This window comes from Myotis yumanensis, unplaced genomic scaffold (genome assembly GCF_028538775.1).
Source record: "Myotis yumanensis isolate MYYU_CA2020_CCGP unplaced genomic scaffold, mMyoYum1.0.hap1 SCAF_1, whole genome shotgun sequence".
In the NCBI taxonomy this organism is placed as follows: domain Eukaryota; kingdom Metazoa; phylum Chordata; class Mammalia; order Chiroptera; family Vespertilionidae; genus Myotis; species Myotis yumanensis.
The window spans coordinates 98,847,935-98,869,740 of NW_027223752.1; the positions used below are offsets into that span (position 1 = coordinate 98,847,935).

The 21,806-nt window shown below is 42.0% G+C and overlaps 1 protein-coding gene and 1 pseudogene across 1 annotated transcript in view; one reads left to right on the forward strand and one right to left on the reverse strand.

The window, feature by feature from the left end:
* CCDC3 (coiled-coil domain containing 3) overlaps positions 1-21,806 on the forward strand; it is a 118,002-nt gene that overhangs the window by 17,497 nt on the left and 78,699 nt on the right. The window lies entirely within an intron of this gene.
* Positions 11,726-21,345, reverse strand: LOC138993856 (ankyrin repeat family A protein 2-like; annotated as a pseudogene).

Consider the following 21,806-nt stretch of genomic DNA (forward strand, 5'->3'; position numbering starts at 1 on the left):
AAAAATTATTAAAATATTAAAAAAAAAAAAGAAGTTTAGATCTTTGTGCTTTGGGAAGCCATTGAATGGAGTGATATGATCTGAGGACTAGAGGCTTGAGTGAGGGAGTAGATAGCAGTGGCGCTGGGAGAAATGCCTGGATTTAGGATATATTTTGGAAGTGGACATTTTCCTGTGTTGTTCCAATTTGTCCTTGATTAAATGTCTTTTAAGACATTTATTCTCTGTCCTCTTTCTACAGGGCTTCAGCTACTTCCAAGGTATTGGCTAAACACCACATCTTGTGCTGCAAAACGTTACACTTCCTTTGTGAAGATTTGAATTTTAATAATGAACCTTCTTAAAAATAAAGTTTTAATGTGGCGATTTGCAACTTGGTAGGGCTTTAGAATGAGTCTTGGGTTCTAAACCTGAATCAGTATCAACTGTGACTTTGGAAATCACTGAACATTCTGAACTCAGTTGCCTTACCTGCAAAATGGGTCTAATTATATCTACTATGCCTCGTTCACAGCACTGTATTGAAACCAACTGAAATGACATTTGAAAGTACAAAATAGTGGTTATGTGTGAAACGTTTGTCATGGCTCATATGTCTTCACATGTACCCATTCTCCTTCATGAGAGTAAGAATAAAAGACCTCAAGGCAGACCGGCTTTTATTCCATCAACAAGGATTTTTGAGTACCCCCTACATTCTTAGCATTGTGTCATGTATTATGGAGAATACAGTAGAAGGGCACCTGATGTCTGAACTCCAGTATGTAGTTGGAGGAATACAATTAACCCACATGGGAAGATGGATACTGCTTCTGGGCCTCATGAGGAGGGAAGGATTAGGATAGGTGGAGGGAAGAGAAGAGGATGAATTCAGACAGAGAAGAGCAAGAATGAAGATCCAGAGATGATAGTCGAGCTGCATGCAGGAAAATAGAGGACCAGTGAGGATACATGTGTGGTCCACACTGGATGTTCTTGACTTGTTTTTGAGTGTGGGCATTCACAGTAAGAGGAGAACTCCCTCCTACACATAGAGGGGATGGTTTGTGGCTGACTGTGCTAGCTGTCATTTCTTTTCTACTTTTGCCATCAACTATGAATTTTATTGAAACATAGCAATTATTCTTAAACATTGCCTAATGCTTTACTATATAATTACTGTAAAAAAGACTTTATTTTGGAGTAAATATAGATTCACTAGCAGCTGCAAAGAAATGGAGAGAGGTTTTTGGTACCCTTCCCTCATTCTCCTCTATGGTGAACATCTTATATAACTATAGTACAATAGCAAAACCAAGTGATGACATTGGTAAAGACCACAGAGCTAATTCAGGTGTCACCAGTTATACATGCATCTCTCTCTCTCTCTCTCTCTCTCTCTCTCTCTCTCTCTCTCTCTGTAGAATTTTATGTGGATATATATTTTCATCTCTCTTTGGTATATACCAGTGGTCGGCAAACTCATTAGTCAACAGAGCCAAATATCAACAGTACAATGATTGAAATTTCTTTTGAGAGCCAAATTTTTTAAACTTAAACTATATAGGTAGGTAAATTGTTATTAACTTAATTAGGGTACTCCTAAGGCTTAGAAAGAGCCACACTCAAGGGGCCAAAGAGCCGCATATGGCTCGCGAGCCGCAGTTTGCCGACCACGGGTATATACCTAGGAGTAGAATTGCTGGATCATATGGTAACTCTATGTTTAGCCTTTTGAGAAATTGCCAATGTATGAGGATTTTACTAGCGTGTAAAACTCTAGACAAGTTTGTCACATGTGTAGCTTCCTGTCACTACCACCTCAACCAAGATATAGACTGCCCTATCACCCCAGGGCCTCTCGTGTTACCCCTTTATAGCAACACCTTCTTCCTCACCCATTCTTAAACCTTGGTGGCCACTAATCTGTTCTCTCTAGAATTTTATTTCAATGGTTATATAGGTGAACCTTACAGTACATAGCTTTTTGAGATTGTCTTCTTCACTCAGCAAAGTTCCCTGAGGTTAATCCAAGTTGTTGTCTTTCTTTTGATTGCTGAGTAATATTTCTCATTATAGGTGTGCCATTCTTTGTTAAATCACTCACTGAAGAACATTTACTGCTAGTTTCTAGTTACTAGCTATTGTGAATAAGCTACTTTGAACATTCATGTATAGGTTTTTGTATGGACTTAAGTTTTCATTTCTCTGCAGTAAAATGCCCAAGGTTGTCATTATTAGGTCATACAGTAAATAAATTTTTTCATTTTAAAAGAAACTTCCAAACTATTTTCCAAAGTGGCTGGGTCATTTATATTTCCACCAACAACGTGTGATCCAGTTTTTTGCATTGTTGCCAGCATTTGCTATTATCACTTTTTTTAGCCATTCTGATAGGTATATAATACTATCTCACCATGATTTTAAATCTTTTTTTTTCATTGAGATATAGAATTATATCTATATCTCACACACTGTAAGACTCACCCTTTTAAAGTGTACAATTAAGTACACTTTGTTCACTGGTATGTGCAACCATCATCATTTATTTCCAAAGCATTTTCATCCCTCTAAAAAGAAACCCAGAACCCATTACCAGTCACTCCCAATTCTGCCCTCTTCCCAGCCCCTGGCAGCCACTCACCTTCTGTCTCTAGGGATTTGCCAATTTTGGACATTTTATATAAATGAAATCTAATCTAATAAAAGAGAAACATGCAAATTGACTGCACCTCTGCTATGCCCAAAGCCACGCCCACCAGTCAATCAGAGCGACTATATGCAAATTAACCCAATCAAGATGGCAGCCTGCAGCCACGGAGCTGGAGCAAGCAGGAGGCTTGGTTGCCCCGGTGATGGAGGAAGCCAAGCTTCCCGCCTGTCCTGGCTGTCTGTGGCCTCTGCTCAAGGCAACAAAATTTCAATTATAGAAGATAAATAAATCCTAGATACCTGCTTCCAGCCAGCCTCTCCTGGGAGCTTGGGTGGCTGGGTCCGTGGCCAGCCTGCAAACAGCCATCAGCCCCTCACCCAGGCTGGCCACACCCTCATGGGGTGAGGGTCCCCGCTGGGGGGCTTGGTCAGCCGGCAAACAGTCATCAGCCCCTCACTCAGGATGGTCACACTCTCATGGGGTGAGGGTCCCCGCTGGGGGGCTTGGTCAGCCTGCAAACAGCCATCAGCCCCTCACCCAGACTGGCCAGGCACCCCAGCAGGACTCCCCACCCTGAAGGGGGTGTGGCCAGCCTGAAAATGGCCCTCAGCCCCTCACCCAGGCTGGCAAGGTACCCCAGGGGGGACCCCTACCCTAAAGGGGCTGTGGCCAGCTTGAAAACAGCCATCAGCCCCTCACCCAGGCTGGCCAGGCACCCCAGCAGGACCCCCACCCTGATCTGGGACAACCTTCAGGGCAAACCAGCCAGCCCCCACCCATGCACCAGGCTTCTATCCTGTATAATAAAAGGGTAATATGCAAATTGACCCTAACAGCAGAACAACTGTGAATGACTGGTCACTACGACACACACTGACCACCAGGGGGCAGACGCTCAATGCAGAAGCTGCCCCCTGTTGGTCAGTGCACTCCCACAGGGGGAGCTCTGCTCAGCCACAAGCCAGGCTGATGGTTGTCAGTACAGCGGTGGTGGTGGGAGCCTCTCCCGCCTCCTCAGCAGTGCTAAGGATGTCCGACTGCAACTTAGGCCCAATCCCCCCGGGGAGCGGGCCTAAGCCAGCAGGTGGTCATCCCACGAGGGGTCCCAGACTGCGAGAGGGCACAGGCCGGGCTGAGGGACCCCCCCCCCAAGTGCACAGGCCTCTAGTCTTATAATATGTGGCCTTTTGTGTTTGGCTACTTTCACCTAATGTTTTCAAGGTTCATCTCTGTTGTAATATTTTACTGTATAGGTGTACCGTATTTTGCTTATTCATTCATTAGTTGATGGACACTAGGTTGTTTTCACTTTTGCCTATTATGAATAATGCTGCTGTGAATATTTATGTGTAAGTTTTTTTGTTGATAGATATTTTCCTCTCTCTTTGGTATATACCTAGGAGTAGAATTGCTGGATAATATGGTAACTCTATGTTTAGCCTTTTGAGAAATTGCCAAACTGTTTTTTCAAAGCAGCTGCACCATTTCCCTTCTCCACCAGCAGTGTATGAGGATTCTAATTTCTTCACATCTTGCCCACCATTTGTTATTTTCTGTCTTACTGAATCAAGCATCCTAGTGGGAATGAAGTAGTATCTCATTGTGGTTTTGATTTTCATTTACTAAATGACTGGTAATGTTGAGCACCTTCTCATGTGCTTACTAGTCGTTTGTATATCTTCTTCGGAGAAATGTCTCTTCAAGTCCTTTGCCCAGTTTTTTTTTTTTACATTTTTTTTTTATTTTTTGCTAAAAGTATTACAAAGGGTATTACATAAGTGTCCTCCCCCCCCCCCCCGCCCTTGACAAACCCCTGCCCTCCCTTACCCCCCAGTGTCTTATGTCCATTAGTTATGCTTATATGGGTGCATACAAGTCCTTCGGTTGATCTCTTACTCCTCTCCCTCCTGCCCCCCAACCCTCCCTGGCCTTCCCACTGCAGTTTGACAATCAGTTTGAGGCAGCTCTGCCTCTGTATCTATTATTGTTCAAAAGTTTGTAATGGTCTTTATTATCCATGAATGAGTGAGATCATGTGGTATTTTTCCTTCATTGACTGGCTTGTTTCACTTAGCATAATGCTCTCCAGTTCCATCCATGCTGTTGCAAATGGTAAGAGTTCCTTCTTTTTTACAGCAGCATAGTATTCCATCATGTAGATGTACCACAGTTTTCTAATCCATTCATCTACTGATGGGCACTTAGGCTGTTTCCAGATCTTAGCTATGGTGAATTGTGCTGCTATGAACATCTGGTTACATATATCCTTTCGGATTGGTGTTTCTGGTTTCTTGGGATATATTCCTAGAAGTGGGATCACAGGGTCAAATGGGAGTTCCATTTCCAATTTTTTGAGGAAACTCCATACTGTCTTCCATAGTGGCTGCACCAATCTGCATTCCCACCAGCAGTGCACAAGTGTTCCTTTTTCTCCACATCCTCTCCAGCACTTGTCGTTTGTTGATTTGTTGATGATGGCCATTCTGACAGGTGTGAGATGGTACCTCATTGTTGTTTTGATTTGCATCTCTCGGATGATTAGTGACTTTGAGCATGTTTTCATATGTCTCTTGGCTTTCTGAATGTCCTCTTTTGAAAGGTGTCTGTTTAGATCCTTTGCCCATTTTTTGATTGGATTGTTTATCTTCTTTTTGTTAAGTTGTATGAGTTCCCTATAAATTTTGGAGATTAGGCCCTTATCAGATATGACATTGGCAAATATGTTTTCCCACGCAGTGGGTTTTCTTGTTGTTTTGTTGATGGTTTCTTTTGCTGTGCAGAAGCTTTTTATTTTGATGTAGTCCCATTTGTTCATTTTCTCTTTAGTTTCAACTGCCCTAGGAGCTGTATCAGTGAAGAAATTGCTTTGGCATATGTCTGAGATTTTGTTGCCTTTGTATTCTTCTAGAATTTTTATGGTTTCCTGTCGTACATTTAATTCCTTTATCCATTTTGAGTTTATTCTTGTGTATGGTGTAAGTTGGTGGTCTAGTTTCATTTTCTTGCATATATCTGTCCAATTTTCCCAACACCATTTATTGAAGAGACTATCTTGGCTCCATTGTATGTTCATGCCTCCTTTGTAAAAAATCAATTGAGCATATTGGTTCGGGCTAATTTCTGGACTCGCTATTCTATTCCACTGATCTATATGTCTGTTCTTGTGCCAGTACCAGGCAGTTTTGAGAACAGTGGCTTTGTAATACAGCTTGATATCTGGCATTGAGATCCCACCTACTTTGTTCTTTCTCAGGATCGTTGCAGCTATTCGGGGTCTTTTTTTATTCCAGATGAATTTTTGGAGAGTTCGTTCTAGATCTTTGAAGAAGGCCATTGGTATTTTAATGGGAAGTGCGTTGAATTTATAGATTGCTTTGGGTAGTATGGACATTTTAATGATGTTGATTCTACCAATCCAAGAACAAGGTATCTTCTTCCATCTCTTTATGTCTTCCTCTATCTCTTTTTTCAACGTCCTGTAGTTTTCTGAGTAGAGGTCTTTTACCTCTTTAGTTAAGTTTATTCCTAGGTATCTTAATTTTTTTGGTGCGATGGTAAATGGGATTGTTTTTCTAATCTCTCTTTCTGAAAGTTCACTATTGGTGTATAGAAATGCCTCAGATTTCTTGGGGTTAATTTTGTATCCTGCTACATTGCTAAATTCATGTATTAAATTTACTAGTTTTTTGATGGAGTCTCTAGGGTTTTGTATGTATAATATCATGTCATCTGCAAATAAGGACAGTTTTACTTCCTCTTTTCCAATTTGGATGCCTTTTATTTCTTCTTCTTGTCTAATTTCAATGGCTAATACTTCCAGTACTATGTTGAACAGGAGTGGTGAGAGTGGGCATCCCTGTCTTGTTCCTGTTCTTAGGGGAAATGGTGTTAGTTTTTGTCCATTGAGTATGATGTTGGCTGTGGGCCTGTCATATATGGCTTTTATTATGTTGAGGTATGATCCTTCTATTCCCACCTTTCTGAGAGTTTTTATCAAAAATGGGTGTTGGATTTTGTCGAATGCTTTTTCTGCATCAATTGATATGACCATGTGGTTTTTTTCTTTCAATTTGTTTATGTGATGTATCACGTTTATTGATTTACGGATGTTGTACCATCCTTGCATCCCTGGGATAAATCCTACTTGGTCATGGTGTATGATCCTTCTGATGTACTGCTGGATCTGATTTGCTAAGATTTTGTTGAGGATTTTGGCATCTATGTTCATGAGGGATATTGGCCTGTAATTCTCTTTCATTGTGTTGTCTTTACCTGGTTTTGGTATTAGGGTGATGCTAGCTTCATAGAATGTGCTTGGAAGTGTTCCTTCCTCTTGAATTTTTTGTAGTAGTCTGAGGAGGGTAGGTTTTAGTTCTTCCTTGAAAGTTTGATAAAACTCCCCTGAGAAGCCGTCTGGTCCTGGGCTTTTGTTTGCTGGAAGCTTTTTGATGACTGCTTCAATTTCTTCCATAGTTATTGGCCTATTGAGATTTTTAGATTCTTTCTGATTGAGTTTTGGAATGTTGTATTTTTCTAGGAATTTGTCCATTTCCTCCAGGTTGTCTAGTTTGTTGGAGTAGAGTTTCCCGTAGTATTGTTTAACAATCATTTGTATTTCTGTGGGGTCTGTTGTTATTTCGCCTCTATCGTTTCTGATTTGGTTTATTTGGGACCTCTCTCTTTGCTTCTTGGTGAGCCTGGCGAGGGGTTTGTCAATCTTGTTTATCCTTTCAAAGAACCAGCTCTTGGTTTCATTGATTTTCTGTATTGTTTTTTTGGTCTCTATTTCATTGATTTCTGCTCTAATCTTTATTATCTCCTTCCTTCTGCTCACTCTGGGGTTTTCTTGTTGCTCTCTTTCTAATTCTTTGAGTTGTAGAGTTAGATGATTAACTACCATTTTTTCTTGTTTTTTGAGATAGGCCTGTAGAGCTATAAACTTCCCTCTCAGGACTGCTTTCATTGTGTCCCAGAGGTTTTGGATTGTTGTGTTTTCATTGTCATTAGTGTCCAGGATGTTTTTAATTTCTTCTTTGATGTCATCGGTAACCCAATCAATATTTAATAGCATGCTATTCAGCTTCCAAGTGTTTGAGTATTTTGGGTTGTTTTTATTGTAGTTTATTTCTAACATTATGCCATCGTGGTCTGAGAAGATGCTTTTTATGATTTCAATCTTCTTGAATTTGTGGAGACTTTGCTTGTGACCCAATATGTGGTCTATTTTTGAATATGTCCCATGATTCACCTGAGAGGAATGTATATTCCATGGCTTTGGGGTGAAGTGTTCTGAAGATGTCAATTAAGTCCATCTGATCTAGTGATTCATTTAGGACTGCTGTTTCTTTGCTGATTGTTTGTCTAGAGGACTTATCCAGTGATGTCAGTGGTGTATTAAAGTCCCCTACTATGATTATATTGTTGTCGATCTCTCCCCTGATATCTTCCAGAAGTTTTCTTATGTATGTGGGTGCTCCTGCATTGGGTGCATATATGTTTATCAGGGTTATATCCTCTTGTTGTATTGATCCCTTTAGTATTATGAAGTGGCCTTCCTTATCTTTTGTTATGGCCTTCACTTTGAGATGTATTTTGTCTGATATAAGTATTGCTACCCTAGCCTTCTTTTCCTTTCCATTTGCCTGAAAGATATTCTTCCATCCCTTCACTTTCAGTCTGTGTGAGTCCCTTCTAATGAGGTGGGTCTCTTGTAGACAGCAGATGTATGGGTCATGTTTTTTTATCCATTCAGCCACTCGATGTCTTTTGGTTGGAGCATTTAGTCCGTTTACATTTAAAGTTATTATTGAAAGGTACTTGTTTGTAGCCATTTCTTTTTTTGTGTGTGGCTGTTTTCTTTCTGAGCTTTTTATTTCTTCTTTTTACACCGGTCCCTTTAGCATTTCTTTTTTTTTTTTTTTTAAATATATTTTATTGATTTTTTACAGAGAGGAAGGGAGAGAGATAGATAGTTAGAAACATCGATGAGAGAGAAACACCGATCAGCTGCCTCCTACACATCTCCCACTGGGGATGTGCCCGCAACCCAGGTACATGCCCTTGACCGGAATCGAACCTGGGACCCTTCAGTCCGCAGGCCGACGCTCCATCCACTGAGCCAAACCGGTCTCGGCCCCTTTAGCATTTCTTGTATGGCTGGCTTGGTGGTGATAAACTCCCTTAGCCTTTTTTTGTCTGTGAAGCTTCTTATTTCCCCTTCAATTTTGAATGATAGCCTTGCTGGATAGAATATTCTTGGATTCAGTCCTTTGCTTTGCATCACTTTGTAGATTTCCGTCCATTCTTTTCTGGCCTGATGTGTTTCTGTTGAGAAATCATTTGATAATCTAATGGGAGATCCCTTGTATGTAACTTTCCGTCTCTCTCTTGCAACCTGTAAGATTCTCTCTTTGTCCTGAACATTTGCCATGGTAATTATGATGTATCTTGGTGTGGGTCTTTTCGGGTTCACCTTGTTTGGGACTCTCTGGGTTTGTGTGACTTTTTTCTTCCCCACCTCAGGGAAGTTTTCTGATATTATTTCTTCGAATAGGTTTTCTAATCCATGTTCATCTTTCTGTCGTTCCGGCACCCCTATTATTCGTATGTTGTTTCATTTCACATTGTCCCAAAGCTCCCTTAGGCTCTCTTCCTGTCTTTTAATTTTTTTCTCCAATTGCAGTACAGTTTGAGTGTGTTTTGCTTCCTTGTCTTCTAATTCACTAATTCGGTCCTCCGCTTCTCCTAGTCTACTGTTGATACTTTCAATGGTGTTTTTTATTGCAGCTATGTCGCTCTTCATTTCTTCTTGGGACTTACTTAAGTTGTTGATTTTTTCATCTGTTTCTTCTAGCTTCTTGCATATGGTATTGATTTTTTCCTCCGTCCGGTGCATGTACTCTAGGACCCTTATTCTGAATTCTTTTTCTGTCATGTTGCATGCCTCTGTCTCACTTAGCTGCTTTTCTGGCGAGTCCTCCTTTTCTTTTCTTTGGGGGTTTCTTTGTCTACCCATGTTTGATCTCACTGACATATCTAGTTGTTGAGTTGTTCAGTGGCTGCTCCCTGGGTGGCAGTGGCTGCTCCCTGGGTGGCAGTGGCTCCTCGGGCTGTGGTTGCTCCATGGGCAGTTGTGGTAGCACCTGCTCCTCTGTTGGTAGCGGGGCCTCTGGTGGGTGCTGTTCACAGCTGTGGTGGCTCTTCTGGCTGGTGGAGGGAGGCTTCACACACAGTAACTGTTCCCCAGACAGAGCGTGTGGTGATCAGGAGGCCGCTGTTGATTGAATCTGCTGCGTTGATTTAAACGCACCAAATACAACACAACAAGGCACAACGTACCAGGCACTGAACACGAATGTATTTACAATATTAATAACCCCAAATAAAGGTGGCCACCCGAGCAAAGAGAGTTATGAGATAAGGAAGATAGAAGAGAAAGAGAAAGAAGAGAAAAAAGAAAGAAAGAAGAAAAAGGAGTGCAAAAATGAAATTGGAAAAAGGGAGGGGAAAAAAGAAGAGGAAAAGAAAAAAAAGTAAGAGAGAAAAGAGAATGAAGTATAAAAGGGGAAGAGACTATTTATATGAGGAGAAAACTCCTATAGAACCGCCTCTCATCCCAACAAATTACAGCAACAGATTCCTGGAGATGAATACAAACTACCGACAACCAATAATATCAAGCGACGCAAGGGAAAACAGAAGCACCGAAATAACCGGGGGAGGGAGGGGGGCAGATAAAGAAAAAGAATAAGCAGAATAACCTCAAAAACAATTCTTAAAAAACCCCAATATACTCGTCAATCAAGCAAATGACAATAAAACAATAGAGAGAGAAAAGAAGAAGAAGAAGAAGAAAAAAAAAATTGGATAGTGAAGGAAGATAAGGGAAAGGTGTATAAGGATTTAGAGCAGGGGATTGGACAAAGGATATATAAGTAGGGTGAAATTATGACAGGGGTTAAAAAGAATAGGGAAAATCTAAAGCTGGAGTAGGGTAAGAGAAACAGGAAAACAAAAGGGAAAAAGTGGGGAAGAGGGTTTTAGCACAGAGGCAAAATTGAGGTAGAGAGAAATGTTGCTAAAGGGACGATGAAAATAGAATGGAGAACAATAGTCCCCAAATAAAATAAAGACAAAATAAAATGACACTTTAAAAAATGGTAAAATGGTAGCAGTAATAATACTAGTTAAAAATAAAAATGTAGTAATTGAAAGGGTAAAATCAAGTGATGGGGAAAAAAAAGAAGAAAAAAAAAAGGAAAAAAAAGGAAAAAAATTGTTTTCTTAGTTAAAAGGTGAAAAAGTAATTTAAAAAAATAAAAATAAAAATGTGCAGTAATGCAGGTGCTTCAGATCTTCTACTCTTCTTTTTGGCACGCCCGGAATTCAGGAGAATGTTGAATTTCCCTCTGATACACTGTTCCTCCGTGTTGTAAGCCACAGTCCTGATTTTAAGGCAGGCTGTATTGGTCCCCCATACTGCCTTATCTGTATTTACAGAAGAGTCAATTCGTGGCTCTGCCTCTGGGTGGCCGTGTGTCTGGATTGACCTCCAAGGCTATATGTCCTCTCTGACCAGGAGTTCTCTATTGTACCTGAACCAGCTCCGCCCAGGGCTGGCTCCCCAGGCGCCACTCCCAGCTCTGTTTCCCAGGCTCCCCAAAAACAATCTTCCCCTACAGGCTCCACTAGTGACCCCAACTGGGCAATCCCATGCACTGGGCTCAACAATCAAACTCACAGATTTAAGAGGAAGTGTGTAAACAAGAGCCTGGGAAGCTGTGCGAACTCGCTGGGCTTCACCTTCCAGATTTGCGCAAGTCTCTGTGCGCGCTCTGGCCCCTGGCACCAAGTAGCAGGCTGGCTGGAAGATTCTGAGGCTGCCCCTTTGCACCCAGTCCAACTATGGGCTTATTTATAGTGTTACCTTCTGTGAGCAGCCCTGCGGGAGCCCTCCCCATTTGCGGGTCACGCTGGCCTCAATGGGCACGGACTTTGTGGGGCGCAGATAACCCCGCCCCCCCCCCCCCCCCCCCGCGCACACGCGCGTTCCTTGCTCCAACCTGAATTGCAAACCGCACCTTTGGGGGAGGTCTAACGTTTCCGTGGAGGGAAGCAGGTCTCCTCTGAGTTCATGTAGTCGCGCTGCTTGAGAGCCGTTGCCTCCGGGTTAGTAGCTGATCTCTGGATGCGGATAACAGCTGCTCAAGATGGCGCGGTCTCATGGCTGAGCTGGAGTCCAGGGGGAGGTTTCAGCCTCAATCTCTAACCATCCCCATTTTCTAGGAGTTCTCTGTCTTTCCTGGCTGCAGACTGCTTCTCAGCTGAATCTCTTCTCTTTGTTTGGGCTGTATGTTACCCGTTTCAGCTGCTCGGCCTTATCTGCTCCGGGACAAAGCACCAACACGTCCGTCTAAACCTCCGCCATTTTTTTCTCTACCTTTTTTTTACATTTTTAAAGATTGATTTTAGAGAGAGAGAAAGGGAGAGGGAGAGAGAGAAATATTGATATGAGAGATATCGATTGGCTGCCTCCTGCATGCCTCCTACAAGGTGTCAAGCCCACAACTTGGGCATGTGCTCTGACGGGGAATCAAACCAGCAACCTTTTGGTGCATGGGACAACACCCAACCAACTGAGCCACACAGGCCAGGGCTAATTGTGTTACTTTTTATTATTTCTTTTTTTTCTTTTTATTATTTCTTAGTATTTTCATGTGGACATGGAGGCTGAATGTGTTGACTGACCTTGCAGAGCTTTACAAAGGGACATGAGTTCCTTACATATCTTGAACTCTAGACCCTTATCAGATATATGATTTACAATCATGTCCTCCCATTCGTTGGAGCATGGTTACCATCTGCATTGCCTTTTCAGTGAAATGTCTCTTCATGTCTTTGGCCATGTTTGTCATCTCTTTTCACTAGAGCTATGGCTGTAGACATTCTCCTTTATAGTATAAGTGAAAAGTCTTCAAACTCTTCTTTGCAGCAGCACTAGGAAGGAGCAGACACAACTGTTAAGCTGCTCACAGCTATAGATATTTTCTTATTGTGATAAAACAATATAACATGAAATCTACCCTCTTCACAGATTGTCAAACTGCAGCGGGAAGGCCGGGGAGGGTTGGGGGGCAGGAGGGAGGGGGGTAAGAGATCAACTGAAGGACTTGTATGCATGCATATGAGCATAACCAATGGACATAAGACACTGGGGGGTAGGGGAAGCCGGGGTATTGTCAAGGGCGGGGGAAAAAAAAAGGACACATATGTAATACCCTTTGTAATGCTTTAAGCAATAAAAAAAAACAAAAAAAAACAGACCTCCCTTCTCTATGGGAGAGTCACAAAGTTAAAAAAAAAAAAAAAAAAAAATCTACCCTCTTCACAAATTTTTAAGTGTATAGTACAGTGTTGTTTACTACATGCAATTATACAGCAGATTTCCAGAACTTTTTCATTGTGCATGACTGAAACTCTGGAACCATTCAACAGCAACTCCCCATCCTGCCCCTTCCCAGTCCCTGCCAACCACCATGCTACTTTTTGCTTCTATGAGTTTGACTACTTTAGAGACCTCAAATAAGTGGAATCATTTAGTGTTTTTCCTCCTGCGACTTCCTTATTTCACTTAGCATGAAGTCTTTAAGGTTCACTCATGTTGTAATATGTGACCATAGCTGTAGATTTGATCCATGCTAGTCAATTCTCATTTTTAATAATCTCATTTTGATAATCACATGATCTCACCACAATTCAGTTTCTCCATCAGCAAAATAGATTACAGTAGGTCCTTATGGTATGGAACTTTGAGGGTAGTCAAACGCAGAGCTTTGTAAATACAGTGGGGTCTTGACTTATGAGTGTCTGGACTAACGAGTTTTTTGAGATACCAGCTGTCTCTCGGCAGATTTTTTGCATTGAGTTGATAGAGTAGTTTGAATTAACGAGCTCCTTAATGAGTTCCTTAACGAGCTCGGTCTCTGAAGGAATTAAACTCGTAAGTCAAGGCCCCACTGTAATTGGTACTTAGGTTCTGCAGATAGCCTCCTATATTCCGTCAGGTATAGCTCCTGTGCCCAAAAGTCAGAAGTCAGCAGGAGAAAGTTCTCACTCTGGTTTGTTGAAGAGACTTCATTGAGTATCCTTTTTCTTCCTTAATTTTGTTTATTTTCTTGCATAATAATGTTCAGTCCTGAAGCCTTTCTAGAGCACTTCAGTTCATAAACACTGAGATGGCGAGGGAGGAAATCAAAATGAAGTATGGTCCTCCCTGAGAGGTCTTCTATGATCCCAAAGAGGAGAGTCCTCCAGCCTCCACCTGGCCTCATGAGGCTCCCCGGTTCTTGGAGTTACTATGGAGACGTGCTCCAGTATTAAAAGGAAATTAAACAAAGCAATCTGAGAGTCTTGCCGGCTAGAAAATAAAAGTTCTCACTTTTGTTCCTGAAGTCTGTGGTTGCTTTCTTCATTAAATTCTTTTTCAGTGTTTCATTGTCCCCAGGTAGACGTGGAGGTTGAATGTGTTGTCCTTGCAGAGGCTTTGCAGAGGGACTCAGAGGTGTGTAAGATCTCTGCCCATTAAGCTGTGGTTTTAAATATGAAATGATCATTATCTCCTTTCTCTCTTGGAAGCAGAACATCTGTCACCATCCGAGCTCTCTCTGTGGACATCCTAGCTCATGCAAACTTCTCTTGGGAAGGGGAAAAGTGAATTTGCCTCTATGCTTTCTTCTTCCCCACACTCCTCCACCTTTCTGTAGGCCCTACACTCTTGCATCATCCTGTCCCTTTGCCCAACAGCTTCAGCTCTCACCTTTCTCAGCCTGCACTGTGGTTTTGCAGACAAGCAAGGACATATCTGGGCCCTGATCACAGTGGCTACAGCAAGCACTGCCTGTGTGTCCTGGGCAGAGGAGATCTCCCCTGTCTCCCCCACACTGCTCTGGCTCTCACTGGACAGACCCTCAGGGACGCTGTCAAGCATCAGTTCCCTCTGGCTGGTTCTCATCTTTCTTTTATTTAAATCAGTTGTGACATCTGGCAGAATCATGCTTCCCCCCCAGGGCCTGGGCAACCCCAGATGCTGCCAGCATGTTCCAAGGTCATTGTCTTCAGAGTGCACACAAGGCCAGTCCATTTACTTTGTACGGACACAGGATGAAGAATGCAGGGCCAGGGGGGAGCTGGGAAGTGAACTAGTTCAACCCCTTAATGCCACATCACAAAATGATTTTACAGGAAAACAAAAACTCCACAGCTACAATTGTTAGTGGTTAGCATGTGGCCTGGTGCTGTTGTGTTGACTTTAAATAATCATAATTTCAATCATAAGAATTTAAAAATGTTAGTAGAAACCAGCATAGGGTTCCAAAAGTGTCCAATCCTTTGTTATAGCTTTGTAGTAGCAAAACTGTCATACTGAAAGTCAGAGGAAGTGGACCGACACATACAGACCTATAGGTGCATGCTGACATAAAAGGGAAGGGAAGGGCATTCTTGCACGGTACCAGATGGCAACGCTGTAGGTGCTTTCTTTGTTATTTCTATTTATTTGATCTGAGAAGAGGATCCTTTTCCATTTCCTTATTCTGTGACTGCAGAGAAGTGTCGATTTCTGTTTTCTGGGAAATGGTTGTAGCTGTGTTTGGAGACCAGGGTGGTCTCTCTGTGCTGTCTGTCTGTCTGTCTGTCTGTCTTTCTGTCTTGTTTTCCTCTCTGGGTTCTCCCAGCAGACCCCAGGTTGCCCACCTGCCTGATGCCTCCTGCCTGTCTCTTTCTCAGTGTCCCATTCTCCAGGCCGCACATATTTCCTTTCCTGACCTGTGCCATGTAACCAACCCCAAGACTGCTAGACAGCTGAAGTTGATCCCAAGGAGTAATTCAGGTTAAAGTGGTAAAGAGTAGCCATGGCATTATTTATTACCATTCCATAAACATTTGCATTTTAAAGCTTTTGATCCCTTAAGTAAAAAAAAATGTGAGTGCAACAGGCCATTCAAGAAAATAGCTTTTCTTTTCTGGATGATGCATCGAATCACTCAAGCTATATAGTAGGCAGCATCCATATTCCATCCATGCACAAGCGCAGGCCGGTCCCTTCCTCTGTCCTGTTGTCTAAGAAAGGCTATACCCACATTTACTCCAGGTGTTTCATGAGTATTTATCTTTCCCTAATTAGGTCATCATAAGCTACTAGTGAAAAGGCATCAAAAATCAATTCTTTTCACAATCAATAGGAACTTAATATGTGTTTATCAAAGATGAAGTATTACTATGGCTGAAGGAGTCAGCAGTACCAGGTGTATTGGTTGATAATGCAGATTTTTTTCAATAGATGGAGTTGCACATATGTTCATATATATGCGATTTGATATGTATGCTATTTTGTTGTATTGACAGCAAGCTTCAAAACTTCATATGTCAAATTTGCTGAAGGTTTTAACATCATAGATATTTTTACCTTTAAAAATGTCGAATTTCGTGCCAAAAAAAGAACATTTGTGGGAGGTTTTAATTCATTATTTTATTTTGAAGAAAAGTGCTGCTGAAAGTTATTGTATACTTCGGGAAGCTTATGGTGAACATGCTCCATCTCAAGATACTTGTGAATGCTGGTTTAAATGCTTTAAAAGTGATGATTTCGATGTGAAAGATGAACAACGTCCAGATCAACAGAAAAAATTTGAAGACCAACAATTACAAGCATTATTGGATGAAGATGCGTGTCAAACTCAAAAACAACTCACAGAAAGATTAAACGTTGCTCAGCAAACAATTTCTGATCGTTTACAAGCAATGGGAAAGATTTAAAGGAAGGAAAATGGGTGCCACATCAACTGAATGAGAGACAAATGGAAAACCGAAAAGTCATCAGTAAAATGTTGCTTCAAAGGCATGAAAGAAAGTCTTTTTTGCATTGAACTGTGACTGGTGATGAAAAGTTGATTCATTTTCAGAATCCCAAAAGCACAGAATCGTGGGTTTATCCAGGTCAACCATTCACATCAACTGCAAGGCCAAATCGCTTCAGAAGGAAAATGCTCTGCGTTTGGTGGGATCAGGAAGGTGTGGTATATTATGAGCTCTAAAACCAGGTGAAACCATTAATATTGATCACTACCGACAACAAATAATAATTTTGAACCACACTTTGATTGTAAAATGACCAGAATGTTCCAGAAGACACGGCAAAGTAATTTTGCTTCATGATAATGCACCATCACACACTTCAAAACCAGTTAAAGACACGTTAAAAGATCTTGCCTGGGAAGTATTAACCCACCGCTGTATTCACCAGACCTTGCTCCTTCAGATTAGCACTTGTTCCGATTGATGGCACACACACTTTCTGAGCAGCACTTCAAAACATACGAAGAAGTGGAAAATTGGGTCTCTGAATGGTTTGCCTCAAAACAAGAGAAGTTCTATTGGGATGCTATCCACTAATTACCTGAAAGATGGAGGAAATGTGAAGCTAGAGATGGACATTACTTTGAATAAAGCACTTTTGATGTTTCTCTTGAAATTATCATGTTTTCTTGGATTACAAAATCCGCATTATTAACCAGTACACCTGGTAAGTCTTTCCTAGTGTTTGAAAACTGCTTATATAGCCTTATTGGAAAGACCCTCTGAAGGCTTGGATTTTGTGTTAGAAAAAACACTAATTAGTTGAAACCCTCCAGTGAAGGTCATTGCTTTTCCCTCTAGCCAATTCATGTTGCAAATATGTTTCTCTCAGGGCCGGGATTTTATGCTTACTGGGGAGACCTGTCCCCGAAATTAGTGTCAGGGCTCTCATGGTCAGCACTGCACTCAGCTACTAACTCTATGGGGCGTGGGTTTGCTCTCTTCCCTTGAGAAGCTTTATGGACCCTGGTATCGACAGGCATTTATGGATGCCAAGAAGAAACGTAGAAGGCACTGCTTACCTTCTTGTGGACACTTAAAAGTGGTGGATACCATTGGATCGGAGCCCACCCTGCAGTTGAATCCTAGGACTCCTCCAAACGAATTCTGTGACACTCGGCAAGTCATTCAACTCCTCTGAGCCTCCACTTTTTCTATAAAACTGAGGTATTTCACAGGATTATTTTGAGATTTAAAGACATATTCAAGCAAAGAGCTTGGCACAGAGTAAGGAGTGGCCAGCTGGTGAATGGGACCTCCATAATTTGGTAAAGTCCCAAATGCATTTTGCATTTGCATTTTGGGCCATTAAATTGCCATCTCAGAATGGTGTGTGTGGGGGTAGTCTTTCAGATCAAGAAATTTGGGCTTCCAGGTGTACATCTCTTTATTTTTTTAAAACTGAAAATGTACTTTATTTATTTACAACATTTTGTAAACATACTGTGCATTTTTAATTCAATAATAATTTTTTCTATGGATTTATAGCAAACTCTGTATAAAGTTAGTAAATTAATACAAGAGTGAAGATGAATAGAGTAGAATAATTCCTGAAAATGTTAAATTATAGCACTCAATACAAAGACAGATAACTATCTGTACCATAAATATTTACATACCACAAAACTTTTATTTATCATTTTAAATATGCTATAAAACACATTTACAAAAAAGCATCAACATTAATTTTATTATAAACCAATGAATTACTCAGAGGAATATTTATTAAAACTTACTAAACATCAGTAAATATTGCACCCGAGTTAAAAACTTATAAGCAAACAAAGCTATTGTTTATAAGGGCCAAAAAGTAAAGGAAATGCCTGGGAACACCGGGTGCTGTAGGCAAAAAAAAAAAAAAGAAAAAAAAAGTAAAGGAAAGGGCAGACACCACTTTCTGAAGACTGTCTACTCCTTGGTATTTTGAACAGCTTCCATAAATGTGACTCAGCAACCTGTTGGACACTTCTATAGCTCAGGGCTACAGCTAAATCCATAGAATTATATCCAGTGTCGGTTTCATTTGTTGGGTCAGCTTCATTTTCTAAAAGCATTTTTATACATTTCACATGATTTCCATGTACAGCACAAAGCAAAGGTGAGCCTCCAAAAGTATTCATCAATGCCACAATCAAGCAGCACTTTGACAATATCTATGTAGCCATTAGTACAGGCCAGTGACAGTGTAGTCTCTTGACCTTTTCCTAGAAGCTGGGGATCAGCACCTTTCTGAAGGAGAAACTCTACTACAGCTATTTGCCTGTGTACTCCAGCCCACATCAGAGGAGTAAATCTGTCTTCATCCATGTGATTGATATCATTTTCTTGTACCATACAAGTGGCAAGTAGAGCATCTCTCACTGAGCAGCCAACTGTTGGACAGATAAAGAATTGCTAACAGAGGTGTGGTTGAGACCTCATTTCCTCTGTGTCTACTTGTTAGAGTAATTGACTGTTTTGTGGGTGAGAAGTGCTTTGTTGTAGAGGGACTGTAGACATGCCTTACTTGGATTCCTGGAGGAGATGTATGGATATTGCATTCAGCTTTAAATAGGACAGAAGCCACCTCCAGGTCAGAGTTTACTTGCTCTTGAATATTTTCACTATCCTTTTCATAAGGACTTCACAGATCGAGAACACATGCTCATATCAGATCAGTGAGGCAATATGCATTTCATTCCATGGCAACACCCTGAGCTGATGCTTCTGCATTTGACTCCAGCTGATGTCCTATTTTAATGCCAGTTGGACTATAACTGTTGGGACACTCTTCCATTATCAGCTGGGCCCAATGTCCAGATTTGCTGATGCAGCATGCTTTCAACTGTAGTTTCAGTAATGTAAACAGTTCTTCATAATTTTCCCTTGGTTTTATAACAGTGGTATCCATTGTATTCTTGGAGTTTGGATATTAAGAAATATCCGCAGTGGGCAGTCATGAGGCAGCAGGCGAAGACCCACCCGGTGGGAGCGCAGGGCCTCACAACCACCTTCCATAGCCAACAGCAAGCAAGCAGGATCTTTTCCATTTGGGGTCACCAATTCACCGCAGACACTCAAGTCCCAGCTTGTTTTGATTGTGACGTCACTTCCGGTTTCTTCTTTTGTTTCTGGACAAAAAGCATTCCACATCCTTGTCGCGGCAGCCAAGAGGATCTCCAGGTCCTTCCCACCACTGCGCTTTGCTTTGCGGTGCTTACTGCCCGGGTACTACAGAGACACGGTCATTTCTGTGGACCACTGAGTCACTGGGCAAGGCCCAAGTCACGCCCCCAGGTCACATCTCCTCCTCCCCATCTAGGTGGTCTCATTTCAACTCATTGGAACATGGGGAAATTAAATTTTGCACCTGAAAATTTGGATTGGGTTAACCATATCACCCTTGTAACATGATTAAAAGATGATAAGAATGAAATGCTTTGAGGCCTTCCTGTAAGAATTTCTGGCTAAATGCACAATGTCCATTTCTTCTGTCAACTGCCAGGGGGCACCCCTTCTTACCAGAGTGTGCTGGTAAGAAGACTGTTAGCAGGACTTGTCCACATGATGCCTGGCAGGTGGGCACCTGCCTGTTCTGAGCGCTCTGCTGCAGGCCTGGCCATCACAAAGGAAGGCTTGTGAGTCCCAGGACCATCGGAGGAGTGGCTCAGTATTGATTTGACCATCATTCCTCTAGTTGAAAAACAACCAGGGGTGAACTGATTTGGTGAATTTGTTTTCTCTTTAAGCATTTCTCTTCAAAGGCTGCTGAAACCCATCATGTTCTTGCTCCTTTATAAGGCTCAACTAATGCCCAGTAGGTGGAGTTGGGGCTGAGCAGAACATGGGAAGGTTCTTGTCTGTTCAGAACTTGGGCTGGGGCTCAGTGCAAAATGAACCTTGGTTGTTTCCATTGGTGGGTGTGGGAGGCCTGGAATGAGCATGCGTGGTGGGGATAGGTGGTGCCGGGGGCGGGGGCAGCAAACACCTTCCTCACTGAGCCCTCTGAGGTGATATGGGCAGAAGACTGGAAGATCCTGAATGGAAGACATTTATGAGGGGATTGGCCTCTGCTTCCTGCTGGGTCAGGGGCCTGGGAAGAGAGTGTGAATGGTGAGATCAAAGCCCACAGCACCCAAAACAATTTAAACCTTAGAATGGAACCCATCAGAGAAGCCCACACTAGAGCATAGAATCAGGCATAGACTTGACTCCTGACCTTACCAGCTGTTTGACCACTGGGAATCCCTTAACGGGGGAGTCTCAGACTCTTCATTTGTCATGGGACATACAAGAAAGGCATGCCAATACTTACCTGGAAGGGTTGAGGATTTTATGAAACAATGTATATAAAACACCAGATATTACAAGTCTCTGACACATAGTAAGTGTTCAAAAAATGGTAATGTCAATTATCAATTTGGGGAAACATATTATGGGGGGGGGGTATTGTGCTGTAGATGTACTGAAGTGCTAAGGAGATGCAGATCTGGTCATCAAATTTTCATCCCTGGGTGGGATTTGAGGATCTGGTTGTGCCATGTGCTATGTAGTAAGACCCATCCAAGAGGCTGAAGGACCAGAGGCTCACAGAAAGCCCTCCAATTAGACAGTGATCTAGGATGATGGACACCTACCTTGTTGCTCAGGGAGGTGGGTGCCTCTGCTGGTGGGCCAGCACCACAGGGTGCCCATACCCTCAGGGCCAAGTTGTTTTCTTCTTTGATACTTTGACAAACACTCTCAACAGCAGGTTGCCAGGCTCCCATTTTGTCATATGGAATGGCATTTCCCAGACAAATTGGCCTTTTCTTCTTGGCCATTCAGAGTGATAGCTGTGTCTTGGAGGCCCTGGGGACATTTTTCAATACTGGCTGTGGGATCAGTTTCCTCATCTAAAAAATGAGGTAATAATAGAACCTACTTCATAAGGTTGTTGGGAGGGTTGAATGTATTAACTCATGTTAATTGCTTAATGTACTTAGAGTAAAGGCTCAGTAAATACTGGCTGTAATGTTATTACTATGGTTATTCTTTCTTCTCCCTTCTTCTCCCCCTACAACTCTATCCTTTCCTTCCATCCCATACCTTTGATTTGGGTTCCAAAATGTTTCCAGGGAGAGCAGGGGTTTGTTGGGACTGTCATGTGGAAGCTATGTTCATCCTGTCCTCATCTTCCACCTGCCCACCGCTGTTCTGACCCACTGAGCCAGCCCACTTTTCTTCCTATGTGCCTGGCAGCAGTCAGGTCTTGCTCTTCGTGAGGTTTGTCCCTACCATTGCA